This window comes from Homarus americanus, unplaced genomic scaffold (assembly GCF_018991925.1).
Source record: "Homarus americanus isolate GMGI-L3 unplaced genomic scaffold, GMGI_Hamer_2.0 scaffold54443, whole genome shotgun sequence".
NCBI classification, from domain to species: Eukaryota; Metazoa; Arthropoda; class Malacostraca; order Decapoda; family Nephropidae; genus Homarus; species Homarus americanus.
The window spans coordinates 8,761,337-8,782,381 of NW_024750852.1; positions in this window are offsets into that span (position 1 = coordinate 8,761,337).

Below are 21,045 nucleotides of genomic sequence, written 5' to 3' on the forward strand. Positions count from 1 at the left end.
TTCGAAACCCATTCCCCAAATATGTAACTGTATATTTTCAGCCTTGTGGCTGCCAAGCTCTTTCAATAAACCGTTAATTATTATTATTATTACAACATTACTCATACACGGTCTGTCATACAAATAGTCTCACAAGCATTATCCTAGACACACACACACACACACACACACACACACACACACACACACACTTGCCTACAAATGAAAGTAAAAGTCATTTATTTAGCAAAGAAACAAAGATAAGAACGTCCCATCACCTGAAGCCGAGTATTTGGAGAAAAGGGGAAATTATACTGAAGATCGAAACTAAAAATAAGGAGTACAGTTAGTCACACTGTTTGATGTATGTGCGGTACATTTACAGAGAAGAGTAATTTACGGTACAACAGAAACAAAAATTCTCTAAGGATTAAAACAACTTTCCCACACACTGACAGGTTCCACACAAACACTTTCACAGACTTTCTCGGGATTTTTTTTTTTTTGGGGGTGGGGGAGGTCAAAGACTTTTATAGACTCTGGTAATAGAGGAAACATTTAACTCCTGCTGCAGCTCGCCAACCACCAGCCTCAACTAGACTTAAAAAAAATAGTAATCGTAAACATCTTGACTTGTACATTTTTTTATATTTTTTGGGGAGAGAGAGAGAGAGAGAGAGAGAGAGAGAGAGAGAGACAGAGAGAGAGAGAGAGACTCTTTAGGAACTGCGTGTCTACCGGTATATTTAGCTGTAGGTAAAGTTATATTCAGTTGTTAGTCTGTCTCTATTTTTTCTCTCCCCACGCACACACACGCTCACATGCTGGGTGTTGCATCTTCTACCTATTTGAGCTCTGGTAGGTGGTACTTGCTATTGTATCTACCTATGTTGTTTGTTCTACAGATCCACTGAGATATTACCCCTAAATCCTGGACCTAAGAATAACACCAGGATTTTGGGGAGAGACAATTACCGGTCTTTTAAAACTTACTCTGGAAGTCTGGGAATAGTTACCATTATTCTGACTATTAATAGAACGGGAACGCCAAAAGTTTTTAATCACTCAAGCAAATATTTCTGGCGGTATAGTGAAGATATTACATCTTGTTCTTCTTGTCTGTATGAGTTGTATGAATTTCTGTCCTCTTAATAATCATTCAACGTCAAATCTTTCATCTCAGTTGTGTTGACAGTCCATCTTGAGATTACTGTGTAACTCAGTTTCCCTTCGTAACAAGTGGCTTCTGTGCGACCCTCTCGACGACAGATTAAATTCTCAATGGCTTCTTGATTTTTTCCTTAAGAAGTCGACCACATCCTTTTATCCTGCCTCTCCTCCCGTTCTCATCTCTTTTACTCACCAATTTCTCAAGTCCATTTCTTACACATATTTTTTTTTGGTGTGTGTGTGTGTGTGTGTGTGGGAATCCCTTCACCATTTTTCTTTTTCCATAATTTTATTTTTAAATCAGTAAGGGAAGGACCAAGGAAAAGCAAAATTGAAATCCTCAAATCTATCCCAAAGTCTGCATGACAGTAAAACCAGTTGTGCACTTTTACATATTTTCTTCAGACGGAGTATGAGAATTGAGGAAGGAGAATTGGCGACCTGAGGAGCTAAGTGGTGAAGAAACTTTGAGGCAGTAAGAATTGGGATAATTAATTAAAAGGAAATCAAACAGGTGTCTCTCGTGTCCAGTATTTCTTGAGGGTCAGTGTCGGAGTGTTGACCAGTTGTTGTATACGATTAAACTAACGCCAGGTAAAACGATATACCCCAGGTGATGAGGGTCTGGCTTTGCTTGATGACACCCTTAGTGGGATATAATGAGGTAGAAGAGGATTTTTGTATCGAATCATACATAGAAACAGATGATAATTTTACAGTATATTTTCTATCAGTGAAAACACAATCTCTGACTGTATTGAACTTCCTATGACTCGATAATGATGGAGAGAGAGAGAGAGAGAGAGAGAGAGAGAGAGAGAGAGAGAGAGAGAGAGAGAGAGAAACGTACAGGTGAGGAAAGTTGCTCGAGACATTTTCTGTTAAGTGCAATAGTAAAATACTCCTCCTCTCCTCCTCCACACCGACTTAGCAGATTCAATCAGAGAACAACAATCAGCCTGTATAGTAAATATTAAAATAACGCGGTGTTATGAATTTAAGTTCTGGATCAGGTTGAATATTATGTATACTGGCAATGAGAGTTTCAAACAGACTAGGTATTAGAGAAAATTGAGCACACGCACAGCAATCAGTATTTGGCAACAGTGAGAGGAGAGGTTTGTGAGGGGAAAGGTCAAAAGGTGAGGAGAGGAGGAAGTAGAGATTAGGTTGAAAGTAATCAGAAGAGAAGAAGAGAAATGATAAGGTCTTCGTCATTTACTACATATTTAATTCATGATGCATCTTTATCTATATCATTTGACTTACGATGCATCTTATTTTACGACACATTTAATTCAAAACATGCCTTTAAAGGGTAAAAAAAAAAAATACGATTTGATACAAGATTTTTTCCCCAACTGCTTCCACAAATTTATTTATCTTCACTGAGTAGTATCACCCAGCACAGTCAGACTCATTACTTGTTTATCCCATGTCACCTGGTGTCTGATTAACAGGAAATGTCTCCTGGAACATTCCCGTCTGTACGTCTGTAACTATATCATTATCTTGTCTTAGAAAGGTCAATGTTGTCAGAAAAAGTTTGTGTCTTCATTTACAGAACAATGAACACATACATATACCTGTCAACTAGTCCGTCCTGCTTTCCAAACTTACAGTACAGTAAATGTCTTACTTGATTGAGAGATTAAACAATCATTAGGGTGAAAGGGCTCCTAACTCTTCGGTGTCAGGTATTAAGAGTTATTGTATCACCCTAACTGTTGACCTTATATCCTAGTGTTAAGGGTCAAGGTGAAGAACGGAATGATTTTTTTTGTAAGTGATTCGTGATCCTCAACCTTCAGGGACATCCTTCACACGCTTCTCCTCGTCAACCTTCAGCTGGGCAGGTGACTTTGCATAATTTTATCCTGTATATACTTGTAGCAACAGACACCTGGTCCTGGCTCTCTCGTCAGTCTGGGTGATCCATCATCTTCCTGTGTTCCTCTCCTGATATAAGTCTCTGGTCTTGACTCAAACATTAATCGGGTCTAGACTTGGTTACTTAGCCATGAATATTTCCTCTGTTAAAGTGATACATTCCTCGGTTTCCTCTGCTACCACCTAACAACTTTCCTTAAGCATATAGCTTTATAATCCTAATTGAATGTCAAGACATCCTCGGTGATCCAATGGGTCTTACCCACAACACAACACAAAACACAGCAAGCTTCAGGTTACCAGATGTAGATTCTGAGATCATACCTCATCCACAATCCTCCAAGATCTGTTACTTTATTCATTTTAATCTACACAAAACATAAAATAGCATTAATAAACTTTTGTTATGTTTCTACTGGCATTAAATTCTAAAGAAACTGCCAACAAGAATTCCTGGAGGCGTTATTAATGTGTAATATCGCGCTACTGATAGATGAATAAGCTAGTCAGAACAGGTCTTGTGTGTAATGTGATTTTGATTAATTTGAATTTACCATATGGTAATTTACTTGTTATTTCAGAGTGTTCTTAGATACGCAATGTAAACTCCAGAGGCTGTAATCTTATGTAATTCTTTATCATTGTTAGTGAGAGAACTATTAACCATGATGTTTTTCTGAAAGTCGACTACCATTAAAACTCCTAGGTAGGAATTTTTATACTGCCTGGTGTGTAATGAGAAAACTTATAAACGAAATTTAGTGACTAAAAGGATTTATTTGTCTATTACATTTTCAACAATTCAATATTTCAATTTAAACTATAATATATTCAAGCAATGAATTACCCCAACTAGTAAGCCACACAAAATAGTTACCGGACCATATCATAAATCTTTAATATTATAGAGGTGTAAATAAAATATAAATATTTCAGCACATGGTAGCTGGAAATGACAAATATTACAATAATCTATCAATTATATCTAAGTATTTCATATCAAATATTCACCCGACTAATATACCACAACAACGCGGGAAAATATTTTTGAATTTACATTTCACATTTTTAAATTCAGGTAATTTTGCCTTAACGACAGTGACGCATTACATAAACGAGGATTATGATATATGATGGGAGCATTATGTTACCTCCAGCGGCAAACATACGCACAGAGTAACGATATTCTTCCGAGAAATGTACTTTTATCGATAATGTCGCTGTGGGCTCTTGAGTGTACAATGCTTGACATCTGGTCGTCTAACACATCATCAGAATGTAGTTAACGATTACTGTACCTATATATTGGTGATATTTTTCGGAAAGCACTTTTATAATTTTTACCCAGTGAGACGCAGTAAGTTCAAGACCCACAAAGTAAACTTCCAAGATTTTTTCCCCTGCAGTAGAAACACATAAAATTAGACAACAAATAATTAGAACTAAACAGCCCCCCAATTATCGACAGTACAGACACATATAAACACAGACAACTAAAAATAAACTCCTCCCTTCCTCCCCCACACACAGACTCCATCACAGTACAGAAATTTGACCTAAAGACCTGTTCTCAATTCTCTATCAACTTTTCCCAAAATCAAAATGGAAATTCGTCATCAGCACCAAACCTTATCTGCCAAGTTTAGTTAAAATCGGTCAGTTCGTCTTGTTGATGAGTTTTGTTCATAAATTGGAGCCAAATGTATAATTTACACATATGAGTGAATCAAGAGCACACATATATAGTCAACAGTCAAATATTAACAGAACAAGGTGTTTATTCTACACTCGTGAGGTCAATAAAAACCACAAAGGTACACGATATTTGGAAACAATAGTGAAAAAAAGTTAATTGAGAAATGAGATAATGTAAATATTTATCTTTACGTCTCTCTCTCTCTCTCTCTCTCTCTCTCTCTCTCTCTCTCTCTCTCTCTCTCTCTGTTCTATTGTAACCATTTTTCTAAAACATCAGATATGTAAAATTTCAACACTACGATGTAAATAGGCTATACTTAATATAAATTATATCGTAAATAATCTATACTGTAAATAACCTGAACTCTACAGTATATAAACTCAAATGTAAATCATATATAAAAGTCAATACTATACTATATACCGTAAATCAGCAGCAATGTTTCGGTAGTTGATACAGAGGAAAAGGTGAAAAAACAAACCCGGTGTAGATAGTTCAGATGTTACAATGTAGGACAGTCTGAAATAAATAGCAATACTACCGAAACGATAACCCTAAATATTACCGTATTTAGCTTTGTGTGTACGTACAGTATGTAATTTATAACGAGATCCAGCGCCACAATGAGCCAGGTATTATTGATTATAATATCAATCTTTGTCAGGTTAATAATTAATAGTATTATATAAACTTGCAGAGAGAGAGAGAGAGAGAGAGAGAGAGAGAGAGAGAGAGAGAGAGAGTCCCATATATTTAGCAGGTTTTAATAAGCGGGTAATGTTGAACATGCTGTGTTAGGTGGCACTACCGCGGGAAAAGTTACTAGTTGATAATTTCTGGGTGGTGCTGGACGGTGCCACACAAGGCATCTGTTAGTGTTATGGTGTGCCATTACACGCAGGGCCTCACTCTATCATAGTAGAGCGTCCACTGCTGCACGGAACATGGAAAGAGAAACACACACATTATATACATATATATATATATATATATATATATATATATATATATATATATATATATATATATATATATATATAGAGAAGAGAGAGAGAGATTGTGTGTGTGTGTGTTTTTTTTTTTCTTTGTGCACATAGAGCTGAAATTTGGTAGAGGGGTGCGGTTGGCCTCGTGTCCCTCTATCCGAGAGTAAGCCGAGTACCTCAGCGAAGGCATCATACTCGTACAACAAGTTCACTCCAGTGATGAGCTTCACTGAGAGGATAACAAGCCGTAGTACTGCTCACGTTATTAACTAACTGGAGTTAAAGTAATTTGAATATGAACACAAAAATTACTCTGGGATTTTGCATACGAAATCCCGGGAAGACTGTGTATAGTCTCCATATTGTAATCAACATGCAAATGAAGGAAAGTGCTTACAGTATGATCTTGGGACCCGTCTGAGCAGAAATAATGTTGCTCTCTTTCTCCCTCTCCTTCCAACAGTTAGAGTGAATATTTGACCAACGCTCTAGCTGCTTGAGTGAGTCGCTGTCTTACGTAAGATTTGCTTGATTGACTTCCCGTCTTTCACTCCAAGTTTCTCACTGAATCTTGGACTTACATTTTCAGCTTCTTGAAAAAGTCAACGCACTACACCCCAACTGCTCTCACTCTGACTGACTTAGTGAATCATCGTTTTTCACACGAACTTCCTCAGTGAAGCCTTGTCTTCTACTCCCACTTGAGTGTCACCGAGGCTAGAGTGCACACAGGGGCCTCAGCGAAGTCCTGGCAGTATCTGGAGCTTCGTATCAAGGGAAAGTGTATTTCTGTTCACTGATTCATTATAATCCAAACGCTGAAGAAAATAAACCAATAACAACACTTCCTATGACTTATACACCTGTATCACTGTTAGAAAAATGTAATATTCAATAAATTACACGATTATATCCCTTCCATTAATTATATTCAAAGAAAGTACCTGGAGTAGGCTCTTACTTAGGAAAGATAAATGTTAGCTTTAAAATACAAAACGTCTGTACCTCTTACAAAATCCTAAGTTCCTTTCTCTTTTAAAAACAATCCCAGAGGACTCTCCAGGTTCACAAGGCAATATTCCCAGGTAAAAGTCCCACCTCCCTCCAGAATACCATGTGTGACTTTCTTGTTTTTTGGGAAGTTTTATTCATTTTCACAGAACCACTACCAGTCTCTGCTTCCTTTTGCTCTTCAGCATTCTAGTTCTTTTTTATTTATCCTCTGTTTCCATGGCCTTCACTTTTACCTCCTCCATTTTCCAATCCTCTCTATTTCACATTCTCTTGTCTATCTTCCTCCGTTTTCCTCCTGACAGGCTCTTCATTCTCTTCCTTCTCTCTTCTTCCACCTCCTTCATCTCCTTTTCTTCCTCCACCCCACCACCTCCTTTCCCCCCCCTTGATGCTGTTAGCCCAGTTCCTATCTCTAATATTGCTGCAAACGCTAAGTTGTACTGAGGACCTGGAACCCATTACAGCAGTGCAACAGAGACTGCCACTGTAGGCACAAATATCACGTCTGTTTGGCTACAGTATCTGCATTATGACTGCATCACTCCTCCCCTCCTCCCTCCCTCCCTCCCTCCATCTCCTCCTCGTCCCCCTCCATCTCCTCCTCGTCCCCCTCCATCTCCTCCTCGTCCCCCTCCATCTCCTCCTCGTCCCCCTCCATCTCCTCCTCGTCCCCCTCCGTCTCCTCCTCGTCCCCCTCCGTCTCCTCTTCGTCTCCCTATCAATCCGAATACAAAATATCTACCCTAGCTGAGTTAATTAAGCCGCATAGTCCATGTCTGCGATTGTTGTTGGCTTAGGGGCCGATAAGCTTCTTCCCCTGAGGCAGAGCAATGAAGATCTGAGTAGACAGGAGGACTAGCAATATTTCAACCAGGCTACTACTATTACATCACTTTTGCTACGCCTCATACAACATAGGCAACATAGGATACAATTTTCATCATCACAGACTCCCCACCCACCCATACCTCCTACTCCATCAGCTACTATTAACAGCAGCAATAGTCCCAGCAGTCGATTAACCACTGTCACTTAGGGGCTTCACTCACCTGCCGCAGTTCCCCCTTAAATGTCAACAAACTGCTCGCCACTTTCTCCCGTTCTCAGCGGAGGAAAACAAACATATTTCTCGTTGAAAAAAAAATATATTTTTTTCCCCCTGACACTCCACTTCTGTTTATTTCAGTGAAGTGAACTGAGGAAAATGGAGGTATGTTTGTTTTAACTGACTCTATATAACACTCAAATAAGAAAATATTTGTCTGGCTCAAGGGCGGAGGGGAGATTAGCATAAACGTTCTCTTAGTGTATGTTTACAGACGCGCGCGTGTTTGTATGTGTGTGCATTTATAATTGTATACACACACATACACTGACACACACACAAACATTATACTAAATTCTTCCTCCTACCTACACAATATTACTGTTCTCCCACGCTCTTATCAACCTTCCATGCACACATACATGTCCACCTAAGACACCAACACTTATCTACACTCACACACAAACACTAACCAACATCCATCCCCCACACATCCATACAAGAGTACTCTCCACACACACACACACACACACACACACACACACACACACACACACACACACACACATATATATATATTCAAGAGTACCCAACACACACACGCATCAGTAGAGTGTCAGCAAAGGGGAAGGAGACTTATAAGTTTTGTATCTTGGACTCATGAATATTCCTTCCATCTATACTGTGAGAGTCTCGCCCATCGGCCTTAAAGGATATATTACACTTCCGTTCCCAAGGGAAATTACCCGCAGAGTGATCGCTGACGGTCAGACCTCCCCCAAAAACTTAACCCGTTCTTAAGACGACGAAAAGGAATTCAGTGCGAGATATTTTGCGTATACAGTTTTTTTTTGTTTTTTTTTTTTATGGGAGACGGAGGAGGGAAGGTTTCATTACTGTAGGCTTTTTTATTTGTTTGTTTGTTTGTCCGTCTATTTTTAGTTGCTAATATTGTTTTATGTTTAATGTGTTATTATGTATATTGTGTTTTGTTTATTTTTTTTTTTATTTTTTTTTTTTTTTTTTTTTTTTTAATGTTTTTGGTTTACATGGTTTGTTTTAATGTATTTTCTCTGTCTGATGTGTTTTATTTTTTGTTTTGTTTTTTAATGCCCTGGTGTTAAAGAGGAAAAGAGATTATGTTTATGCTGTTGTTTTTATTTGCTGGGTAAAATGTATTTGATGTGTATATTATAGCACACAACATTTCAAGTAAAAGTATACAAGCCCTCGGGAGCTGTCTGTTGGAAAATATGCCATTACACACACACACACACACACACGCACACACGCACACACGCACACACACGCACACGTAATGATAAACACAACAGTGAAGTGACACAGCGACAAAATTTCAACTCAAGGACGACTTTTCCGTCTAGGTAAATTGGATTCGTCGTATGTATGTATGAATGTATGTATGTATGTATGTATGTATGTATGTATATCTGTGCGCATGCGAGTGAAATATAAAACCCATTTGCTCTATGTAGGACAGAAACCCCTTACTGAAATGATCCCTTGTGTATGTCTTTTTCAAATCTTCTTTTAATAGAAATTTCTCCCGTCAGTAAGAATGCAGAGAAGTTGGATTATTTTGACCTTTAGCCATCGAGGTTAAGGAAGACGTGGCTCAAGAATTGTGGATGGGTCTAATCTTGTTTTGTGATTCAGATTCAATTTAAGGGAAGATTGACTCTCTCTCTTTCTACTGGAAACATCCACTTTGAGATTAATAATACATATGACTGTAAATAACAATGAGACAATACCCAAGTGTCTCTTTATAATGATAGAGAGACATAAGAGACTATATAAGATGATGAGAATGAAGGAAATAGCAGTGGCACTATTGGTTTACTCTATATTACTAGGCAGTCCTGTTTGCACCAGCCCTTACCGTTTTTTTTTTCCGTATTAAATTGCATCTGCCATTTCTCAGTTCCATACCAGAAGTTTGTTTAGGTGTTCCTGTAATTTTTCAGAGTCGTCAGCAAATTTACTTTACGTTATTATCTACGCCTATATGTATATATATTACTGTATGTGGTTGACCTTCATTAATATTTGTGATGCAAAGCAATATCGTTTATACAGAGGAACAAATTGTTTTGTGTGTGTGTGTGTGTGTGTGTGTGTGTGTGTGTGTGTGTGTGTGTGTGTGTGTGTGTGTGAGTCTGTCTGTGTATCTGTCTGTGTGTCTCTGAGTATTTACAGTACATGTCCACACACTCCCCCGGCGGCTACACAAACAAGCATATTCAAAGATTTCTACCGCGTCTTATTTACTTCCTCTTTTAGTCTTTTCGCCCCATGACTTTCCTTCCTGAAATAAAAATTAAGATTACCGTCCTCTTCCTCCCAACCCCGCCCAGCCCCGCCCAATCCTACCCCGCCACACCCTGTCTCATCCAGCACCGTCCTACCCCTCTCCCATTCAGTCTATCATCCTCGTCCCCCGGTACACTATGTGAGGGAAATTTCTCATCCTCTTCCTCCTCATTTTCGTCCTCCTCCGCCGGGTACACTATATAATGGTCTTCCTCCATCCTTCACCACCTTCTCTTCCTCCTATTTCGTCCTGTACACTATGCGATGCCCTCCCCCATTCCTCACCCCCTCCTCCTCTTCCTTCGTCGTGTACAATAAGCGATGGCCTCTCTCCATTCCACACCTCCACCATCCCCTCCTCTTTCGTCGTGTACACTATGTGATTCCCTCCCTCTATCATTCACCTCTTCCCCTTCTCCTCCTTCGTCCTGTACACTAAGCGACGTCCTCCCTCTCTTCCCCCATTCCTTACCACCTCCTACAACATCTACCCAAGGACAGGTGACGCAAGCACCTGACCCCGCTCAATATTTCATGTTCTGCAAAGCTTTTATCCAGTTCCCCCAGTCCTCATATTAAAGTTTAACGCAGAAAATGCCCAGAATGTCGGAATTCCTCCAAAAATCTGAAGAATTGTCGAAAGAGGAAATATTCTGTGAAGACGACAGCTGAACTCTGAGGGAGGCGAAGGACATGAGAATGTGATTTAAAAGGTGAAAGAAGGAACCCGTTCTGTGAAAACCAGTTCATAAGCTCACGTGCATAAAACTCGAAAGAAAAAAAAAACACTAGAATATGAGTTTTGAAATATCGTGTAAAGAATCTTGTTCATAAATTCATCCGCGTAAAACTGATACAAGAATTAGGTTATGAAATATTACTAAATGAAAACACGTGTAAATTTATGAGAACAAAACGAAAAAACATGACACTATTTTCCGGGGTAATATTAATCAGAAAAACACTTGTTCATTAATTCATTTGAATAAAAGTTGGGGAGAGGAAACTAGTCTTGTGGGATTACTTACTGGAACTATTTCATATGTTTTATAAATCAAACTAGAATTTAAAAAGGTCTCGATAGCTTCTAACCTAACCTAACCAAACCTAACCTAACCTAATCTCTACAGTAAAACCTCCATTTAACGGACATAATCTGACAGGTGTAATCCGCTATATGCAGGTTTCATGTTTAACGGACCTCGATATAATGGAGTGTACTCTCATAGTCTGTTAGAGGCAGGTTTCATATTTAACAGACTTCGTTATAATGGAGGTTTCACATCTAACGAACCTTGATATAACGGAACCGACTCTCCCATATAGTCCGTTAAATAGAGGTCTCACTGTTTTATTAACCGACACTAGTTCGTAAATACACTGGTATAGAACATGTGAGTAACCATGGCAACTGAAGCAACGGACAATGGAACAAGTGAAACTTTGAACGAGACAGTTTGGGAATTCAGTGAAACAAGTTTGTGAATTTATGGGTAAAAAACTAGAGATAAAAATGAAGCTTTGAGGTAAAACTGAAGGTTTGTATCTTTTAGAAGAACTTTTTTCTGATTCATTTGAATGAAATTAAAGATTAGGAAAACGATTCTTGAAGTATTATAGAGCGATAAAAGTTACTATATTAATTTACATAAATTTAAGTAAAACAAATTAAAATAAACATGTAATATTATCGAGTAAAGCCATATTATACCGTTCATTTATATAAAACCCGAACAAATACTAGATATATTAAGTTTTATAAATTAATATATACCACCAGTATAACTTTACCATCATTCTTTAAAAGCACAAGGAGCAGACACTGCTCTTCGCCCCCCCGTGTTTGGCCAGACAGACAGACAGACAGACAGACAGAGACAGGCGACTGGACAAGCACAGAATAAACTCCGAAATAAACCCTCAAAGATAATTCTGATGAGATGAAATGAAATCCCCCTCGGTGTAGCCTACGACCCCTCTACCTCGCTGGGGTAGAAATTATTCATTAACGTTTGCATTATAATATTAAACAAAGGATTTAGTATGACGGCAAGAGGGGAAGAAGGTAAAGTCATTTATGAACTTTCACCGAGTGTAGATTTATTTAAGATGTAAAATAATTTACATAATCGGAGGAAAATGTAAAAGTGAAAACGTCATTTACCTCAATGAAGGCCAACAATGATGTCAGATGTATCTAATCAAACTAATCGCCAGGCCAATAACGCCATATGCAGTTTAGCCAATCGAAATTTTTACAGCCAGTGAGTTGAAATACATCTAACCAATCAGTGGAAGGTCTCTGTTGGCCTAAATATCCGCCCCATTGGTGTGTTTCAGTACGAGATCCTAGTTAACAAGAGACAAAAAACGTAATGGTATATCGAGCCATAACCTGACCGACGATCAGAAAAACGTGTAAGTAGGTTAGATCAAGTGGTAGAGCGGACAACCTCGCATACTGCCCCATTCGGCACATAAAACTAACCCACCCACTGTGAAAGCTTCAGCCACTTGAATAAAATTGGGCACACGAAACCCAATTTTTCTAATCGCTGTATTTTGCGCCCGACGAAAGTGAAAAGCAAATTTAATCTAAAGCTCAATTATCCTGAAAAAGAAAAAAGCATAAAAAATTTAGTAACCTAAACGACCGGACGAGTTGGCTTAATGTTCAGGAGCAGCAGAACAGAGCCACGTAATTGGTCAAAGCTTCTAGCTGTTAATTTTTACCTGGAGCAACACTTTGTCTCCCGGCACGCAAGGCTTTGTGGCCGTGTCCTTATACACGATTAATGCTGGAGGTCGCTTAGTAGTTGTTAACACCTCACACACACAGACGAGACGAGCATCATATGCGTTCCATGGATATATATATATATATATATATATATATATATATATATATATATATATATATATATATATATATATATATATATATATATATATATATATATATATATATATATATATATATATATATATATATATATATATATATATATATATATACATATATAATACTAATGCAAAAATACAGCAAAACTTAAACAATAAAGGAGAAATAATCCAAGATGAAATCTGTCCTGCAAAGTTTCCTACGGCACTACTGGGGAGGACCTCAAGTTATTCATTTAGCATGGAGCAAGTTAAAATATCTGCGGTGCTTATTAAATATGCATTTATTTTGACGACATAAATACAAGAGGTGTACAACTTACGCTAAAGATAACTGAAAATTAAGTTGACCATAACTATAGTTGAAAAGTTTCATATTAGTTCAGCCAACGAAGGTCACCATCATAAAACAGGACTTAATCACCAATAACACTTTAATCAACAGCAGACACCTGATGAATACCTAATCAGCGAAATTAAAAGAAGATTCTCAAGGAGCTGAAACGTCTGTGAAAAACTAAATCAAGTATTCAAAACCTTCGTCCACTTTTTTCCATTAAGGTAAAGCGTGTGACGTGCTGCCAGAATCGACTTAAAGATGTAACATGACACTTTGATACAAAAACGATACTTAATCATCAAGCTACTGAAATATGCATGAGGACATTTATGTCTGACAAAAAAATATCCCGAGTAAGATCTTAGAATAAAATAAGAGTTGTTAAAAGGGTAATGTGAGAAACTTAAGATGGAAAGGAGAAGAATTATTACAAGGAAAACGAATCATTAGTGGACAAAGAAAATTATTGATTGGATAGAGAAATGAAAATAACGAAGATTGAGAGGAGTTCAATGGGCAAGGAAAACCCGACAGAGAATATTGTGGTAGAGCAGCATGTGAGGAAGACCATAACCCTACAGCAGACTGATCCTCACTGATGATATATAAACATTACCAAACAGGACTTGTTTTGTGTTGGCCGCGGGGTCCGAACTCCCATGTAGAATGCAATGTGTTATTGAAATCCGGTGTGTACCGCTACCAGCTTATCGTAAAAACTCGACTGGCTCACAAATATCCAGACCATAGACGGGAGGGGAGAGGGGAGGGGGGATATATATACTTATCCTATTTCAACCTGCCTGTGATATGTGACGCCAGGCCAACGTGGTTGACTCGTAAATTTCATGGAATGGTGGACAACCCTAGCTTCAATATAGGCAACAATGTCAGAGTGCAGTCTCATGTGCACCTCTCCCAGTCGATTAAAAAGTGGAAACAAACAAACACGCACGCACGCACGCACACAGAAACAAACACACACATACTCACTTTTGAACAGAAGCACAAAGACAACAGGACATTCCATCGTGACGCTGTTAATCTTTCGTACTCAGACAATATCATCTCATCACAATTATACCAGCACATATATCACATATAGGAAATGTTTACCATAAGTCTTACAGGTGAATACTGTTATCACGAGCTACAGGTAATTAATAACCACGACTTGCAGGTAACACTATATTATGTTATTACGAAATCCTGGTGTTCTATAAGACTGAATGAGACGTAAATAAACAATACAGAAATATAAATAGACAATTATATATCACAAATGGATCAACAAATTATTTATTCATTTGGGTAAAGCAGATCCAGTGTGTGGTTATCCATCAGTCAGGTCAAGAGTTCATGGCAGCATTGTCAAGTGGAAAAATGTGACGTGAAAAGTTTTTACATTATTTGTTTTTTGTCACTAATGCTGTTCATAACACTGGTAATGGTCAGTATTATTATTTTAACTTGTCGCTACCAACATCATTACTTTTTTATAGTAACGTTTATTTCCCTCACAACAATTCATAATGTTTCAGAAAATAAAACTTCAGATATTAACATTTTCAAAACACACCAGATATGAGTTTAGTAACAAAAATCTTCCCTCGTTTAAAACTTCTCCAGTAAGAGAAAAATGAGGAGTAACCACTCGTGTACACTCGCCCCAACAAGTAACTGTACGGAGGGGTCGATGAATTTCAAAATGAATTCTGTAACTCCTGTTGTCTCGGTAGGTTTGTCAAAATCCTTCGTCCGTTGTGTCATAATATCTCACACAAACTCGAGATTGAGAAAAAACTGGCTGCGTTATCACTTAAAAAAATACATTAAGCGAGAATAACGTTGTCAGTCAAGACAAGAGAGGCGGGAATTGAGCTAAGTAAAATACACCAAATATAGTTTTCACGTTAAGGAGAGAGGATCCTTTCATAAAACACAATGGGAAAATATAAATAACGAGAAAAACATGATATTTCTTCGTTTTTTAATTCAGAGTTGCTTTTTTATTCGTAGTACTACAGTATCAGTTACGTGTGTATAAAGCTAGGCTTACTGACCAGTTAGCTTTTCCGAAACAAAAGAGCGTCAGTTTTAACAATAGCCAGCAGTAGTATAAGTTCTTTGATCTGTTAAGGTGAAGCCTGAATACATTACTGTCTTTAAAGTGAATAGAACGTTCATGCAGTTTAGAAGATGTATTTCTGAGGAGGTGCGGTTATGTCAACAACAATAACACCACTAGTAAAATAACAGCAATAACACTAGTGATGACTACAATATAAATTATATTAGACAACATTCAAACTCTCTCTCTCTCTCTCTCTCTCTCTCTCTCTCTCTCTCTCTCTCTCTCTCCATACAATTAAGCAACTCATTGATGTATCGCTTTTAGGGGACAAATTCCTGACATAAAATCTTTCGTATCAAAACCAAGCAATCAGTTAGATCTTCAAGAGAATTGCCTCTAGTGATTAATGTGTTGACTCGGTTCCAACCCTAAATCATGGTCTTGAGTTAGTGCGACTGTGTTGACATACACCCACACGTCCTCCCTCCCTCCCTCGGTCGGTCGCAGCGCCTGGCTCAAATCTCCTCATTCAAGAGTCACAAGATAGCGAGCGATACCCACGATAAGGAAAAGATTTTGAACTTTTTGACCTTCCATATTGACCTTTGAGTTTTTTTTTTTAATTTGTTGTTTCATTTGTTAAGTCTTTTTGTTTTTTGTTATATTTTTTTTTCAGTGAGTTTTACCCTTAATATTTGTAAAAGTAATGATGTATATAAACATAGCAAAACAATGATCAGTATTACTTGTATTAAACGAACCCAGCTTAACCTAATTCAGTCTAACCTTTGGTATGTTACGATAGCAAAAAAAGTCTTGAATATAATACGAGTTAGTTACAGATGCACTAATTAATCTAACTCTGTTGTGTGCTATAGGCTACTGTCGGACGAGTTTCCAGCACATGACATGAATATCGTATAATCATTTGGTAAATAAAAAGGAACAGAGATACATCTCCCGCCAGTTACGTAACATGAAGCAACTGACTGATAAGAACCAGTTACAAAGAGCTGAGCTATTTATCATAACTATTGTAATACGACTGTTAGACACCAATCACCCGTAATAATATAGCTCTTCCACTCACAGCTGGCGTAATATGACCGGTAAGAGCCGCTTATATAGTACAGTAGCTCTCCACCAATCATAGCTGGAGTAATACAGCTGATAGGCACCAGTACTTGATGCAGCTGTCTACCAATCATAGCTGGCGTATCGTGACTGGTAGGTGCAGGTCGCGGTAATTGGATGGGTTGGAAAGGTGTATTTGCTGAGTTAATCATCTCACACAGTTCAGAGGCTTCGTTCACGACTAGGAATCATTTTCAGAAGGTAAATAAAGATATCGTCTAAAGCGACGGAGTGTGAACTTTTGACTTGATTAGGAAAACGAAGGTACTGTTTTTTAATATGTTTGTATGTGCACAGTTACTGCCAAAGGTCACTTTACAGTTAATATATGATGGTATATGATAGATAGCTGTTGACTGCTTTAATGCCGATGGAAAACAGTCTTCCACACTTGAGAAATAAGTTATGTTAATAACTGCTGTCACATCACGGGATTAAACTATTGATTTTTTTTTTACTATTGTAGCCAAAATTATCAAGACACTTGATATTTGACAACCACTCATATGACAGCTTATAGTAGTAGTATATTATTGTCCCTTTGGTGGATATTTCAAGTCCGTAATGAGGACTGTGATTGGCTGGTAGCAACTGAACGCAGATATATATAGAAAACAATCAACTCTTATCTATGAACAGTACAAGTCTCCGTGACACACCTCCCAATGTCGATATTCATGACCAAACTCCAACAGGCAATACGGAGACACACTATCAAAACAGCTCCCATGGCTGGACGTCTGGCCGTCACATCAACTTCATGGAGACGATTCCCTATTGTCTGGCCCGATAATTGCACTCCTGTTCCCAGCGAAAATCAATAACCAGGGAACTATTTGTACTTTGGTGATTGCGATGGGCCAAGTGGAAGAGACAGAGATCGTGGTGAGTGATGATGACCAAAGACCTTGGGTTAATCACCTGGGGTGTATGTAACTCGTCCACCATATGCCCCCCTGAGGAATAATACTGAGAAACTTAGCAGACCTTGAGTACCACCGTTGTCTCACTACCAACATCTACTACCACTTGCCTCCCTCTTGACAGTTTCAACTTGTTCTAGATATCGTCTGACACCATCAATCAACACCAAGAAGACCCCATCGTGCACCAGACATGTAGGCCAAGGACTTCATGACAACCTCAGAATGGAGTGTGTTTTGCCATACCCTGAAACTCCAACACCTTATCTTGGAGAGTTGAGAAACACAACGGCGTCAATTCATGCATAGATTTGATTCGACTATGTTTACATTTACAGGTTATAAGACTCGTTAATTAACTTATTCGTTTAATCTGGACTGTATCTACGGTGAATCATTTGTGCCATATGAAACAGGTGTTATTTTAATTCTTTGGGTAGTGTTTATTCAGGAACTATTTAAATGAATATGTTATCCTCATCTGTATTTTCTCAGATGTTTAGCACCTTTACAGACTTGGAGTGTAGGCAATTATGAGAACTTCACCAGGTGACATGAATTGTATACTTGATAAATATATACAGTGGAAATAAATAAAAGTCCTAGTACTAGTTAAAAAAAAAATATTATAACATATAATTAATAGTTACAATAACAAACTAATAAGTTACAGTAATAACTATATATAAGTTAATTGTTAAACAAATTACTGATGAAAAGTTATTATCTCCTGTAAATACGAGTCTTATACATGAAGGTAATAACCAATGGTGATTAAAATGGTTATTTACCGAGTTATAAGCTACTCTATTACCACCACACATACCTGTGTTTTGCGTGTATGATAAACTCCTATGATGGCTAAATACACACAACCTTCATTAACTATATCTCAACTTCATTTTTCCATCACCAAATAATTCAGCATGAAATGTTCCTTATAGATCAACGGCCTGGCATAATTTATCACAAACTTCTGCATTTATCATCGGCAGTTTGAGTCAGTTGTTGCTGAAATGTGGTGCTCGTGTTTCAAACAACAATAGAACTAAAGAAAACTTAGCAGACCAGACCTAATGATGTTGGGATGGCTATAATGAAGAGGGAAGTCTGTCTCTTCTCTCTCTTCTCTTCTCTCTCTTCTCTTCTCTCTCTTCTCTTCTCTCTCTTCTCTTCTCTCTTCTCTCTTCTTTTCTCTCTTTTCTCTTTCGTCGTTATTTGGCCCTTAGTGTTTCGATCTAACCAGGGACAAACTTCAGCCACGTCCCTTTGGGCCTGAATAACAACATGTGTGTTGCTGAAGCCGGTGTGATGAAGGTCAACACTTAGTTCACCACTCCACTTTATTACTCCATCTCGCCACTCCACCTATAACTCCATCTCATTACCCCACCTCACTACTTCACCTCACCACTCCATTTATTACCCCACCTCACTACTTTACCTCATTAAACCGTCTTATTACTCCATCTCATTACTCCAGCTCGCTACTCTACCTTAATACTCCATCTCACCATTCCACCCCATTACTCCAGTTCAATACTAGAGGTAAATACTCGTATTCATTACTCCCCGCCTCCACACTACTCCAGCTAGGTAAGTGGTCGGGGATATTTAAAGATGTATAAATAATGATAATAAACCAGGATTTGTATTTATAGTTTCGAATGATTTTTTTTTTCTTCGTGTTGACATTTTTATTTGAGCGGATCTCTCTCTCTCTCTCTCTCTCTCTCTCTCTCTCTCTCTCTCTTCTCTCTTCTCTCTCTCTCTCTCTCTCTCTCTCTCTCTCTTCTCTCTCTCTCTTCTCTCTCTCATTACTCTCCAACTCCCGTCCTATCTCTCTAACCTTCAGTCCTCCCCTCACCCTTCCTCACCAACTCCTTCCCTTTCACTTCTAACCTTCCCTCTTTCCCTCACCCCTTCCTCTCCAACTTTCTCTCTCTTTCACCTCCATCCTTCCTCCAACACTCACCGTGTCACCCCTCCATCTCTCACGCTACCACTAGGAGACTTCGGTCATAAATAACTTTTCAATTACTTCTACAACGCTTCCGGTACGTCGTTACAGCTCAGCAACTAGTAATGTCTACTGGCTTCATGTACCATCCATCTCCATTTGTGACTGTTCTTGCTCTTTCAGTCACATCAGCTTATATGGCGTTTACAAATTCCTTTTCTTACGGTAAATATAAACTCATAGAACGATAGGAGCTTTACGTGTACTTGCAATGTGGTGTTGTGTGGGAGGTGTTAATTACTGTATGCCCTTATGGAGGAATGTGCAGTTGTTTTGGTCTGTCTTTGTCTCTGTCTGTGTCTGTCTCTGTGTCTGTGTCTGTCTATCTGTGTGCTATTATTATTATTATTATTATTATTAAAAACGAACAAAAATCTATTCTCATACCAAAGTCAATGTTGTGTCACCGAGATGTATGCGGACACAACTGCACATCCTTTACGTGTCATGTCAAAAATGCATCTTGTTAAATTAAAAGTCCGGCGAAAACTTATCTGATGCAGTGACTATTAGGTGAGAAATTTATGGCGATTCTGCTGGTCCAAATTTCTTGTTAATGGAGAGTAACTATGCGCGTGTGTGTGTGTGTGTGTGTGTGTGTGTAGCGGGGGCTAGGTGTGTTGGTGGGAAAAAAGTGTAAAGGGGAAATAACGTCACATGTACACTATCTGTCTACGAGAAAAACTCAACAAAGTTTCAGGAAAAATATCCGAGTCTGAAAAAAGTTAATTATACCAACTAAAATTCCAAGTATGCGAAAATCAACGTAAACCTTATATGTAAATAAAGGATTTTACTTACTGTCTGTAAAGAAATTTCGGAAAATTAAATTCTCTAGTGATGCAAACTGTATAGTGGATGGTGCACGTGACCTTTAACTTATGTATATAAGGAAGCTGAATTTTCCTTGGAGTTTTATCGAAGTATGCCCACATGTTAGTTATACAAAACGACGTCACATATTCGTTATAAGGGGGTGATTCTGAACACCTTAACATAATACTGATATATTAACTCTGGCGTAGTGGTGCAGGGGTCATGACAATGAACTAGTGGCGCAGAGTTCCAGGGATCGAATCCTGACGGAATGGATAATTCTACTGTTGACATGCTGGTCGTTATCCTCCCCGGCGACCAACACCACCACCGACATATCGAGCAAAAAGGAACGATGGTCCACAAAATTTTTACTCGGGTTTTCCATATTCATGTAGAGGCGTTATGTATTTACAAAGTATCGTTGCATGGTTTTATATTTTACCAAACATGAGCCAAAATTCAAACAAAAAATGTAAAACAGGGACGCTTTATCATAAAGGGAACTATGTATTAACTGTTTCCATGACCCGCCACCACTACACGTGTGGTAACCTGGCAGTTTATATATATATATATATATATATATATATATATATATATATATATATATATATATATATATATATATATATATATAATACTGTGAAGATGCAGGTAAGGACTAGGGTCCACGTTGGGTGCTTTACTGAGGATTCAAATGAAAAACCTAAACTAACA